This window comes from Cucumis sativus, assembly GCF_000004075.3.
Source record: "Cucumis sativus mitochondrion chromosome 1, complete sequence".
Lineage (NCBI taxonomy): Eukaryota > Viridiplantae > Streptophyta > Magnoliopsida > Cucurbitales > Cucurbitaceae > Cucumis > Cucumis sativus.
This window is the reverse complement of record NC_016005.1, coordinates 120,670-121,868: the sequence shown is the minus strand read 5'-3', so window position 1 is coordinate 121,868 and position 1,199 is coordinate 120,670. Positions and strand designations below refer to the sequence as shown.

The following is a 1,199-nucleotide window of genomic DNA, read 5'->3' as shown; positions in this document are numbered from 1 at the left end:
GAAAAGTCAAGAAAAGAAGCTCATTAACGAGAATGAAATCATCATTTTTCTTTCATAACCTGGAGTGAAATAAAGAATAGACCTCTCTTTCTCCGGAAAAGAAACTCAAACAAGAATCAAACTATGTGAATTTCTTATCCCTTTCCTAGGAGTTCTTCTTTCATTGCGTTTTCCCGGCTTTTTTGCTTCTAAATAGGACTTTTTCTCATATTTCTATTTCACGAAAATAGATCAAAAATGACTGATTTTTCATGATTTCTTTCTACTATTTCTTTTCAGCTCTCCTTATCAGTCGAGCCCAAAACCTAGCATTTCCCTCCGCGGATTCATCTGAAATCTAGCAGATTCATAATGATTCTTTCATTCGAGTTATGAAATCATAATGATTCTTTCATTATCGTTAATGAGCTTCTTTCATTATCGTTAATGAGCTTCTTTCATTATCGTTAATGAGCTTCTTTCATTATCGTTAATGAGTGAATTCTGCTTTTCTTGACTTTTGTGCCAGTCCGAAGGACTATCCATATTCTATTCTTTGCGCATCTGCGTCCTTCTTTTTCGCAACGCATATTGAATTGCGCCTTTTATCTCTTTCTTCTTAATAGACCAAATCGATGAAATAGACCAAATCGATGAAAAGAAGGAGAATTTGTCGGAAATGGCCGGGATAGCTCAGTTGGTAGAGCAGAGGACTGAAAATCCTCGTGTCACCAGTTCAAATCTGGTTTTCTCGGCACATCATGAATTTGTATGAGTATCTATTCTACGGATTCATTAATAATATAGATCATTCAAGGATACATCATCTTTGACCCTCAAGACTCAACAATATCCCCCAACTACGTTGCCTCAGTCGCAGCAAACAAAAAGAAAGCGGAAATCCCCTAATGGATAGTCCTTCGGACCTGTCTTATGGCGCCTTCGGACGGTCACATATTCTATTTTTTCTCTAGTTCATCAAATTTCATGGATCCGTAGTTAGGATCCATAAGACTGAATATGGATTTCTCAATCGCATATTTCATTGCGCCTCCGTAGCTTAATATGATTTGCTCAAATATGCGTTCCAAAAAAAAGAAAGAATGAAAACTTTGAATATTGCGTTGCGTGGAAATGGAAATAATATCCGCGCGTAGGATGAATGAATATGAGAAGAATATTGACAAGCGCATTTATCTAAGAAGAGAAAACGAGTCAAG

At 36.6% G+C, this 1,199-nt stretch overlaps 1 non-coding gene across 1 annotated transcript; it reads left to right on the top strand.

Annotated features, from left to right (window-relative positions):
• The first annotated feature begins 661 nt into the window (after positions 1 to 661).
• Positions 662 to 736, top strand: trnF-GAA. Its single transcript has one exon. It is a non-coding gene; the product is annotated as a tRNA-Phe (tRNA).
• Positions 737 to 1,199: the final 463 nt, after the last annotated feature.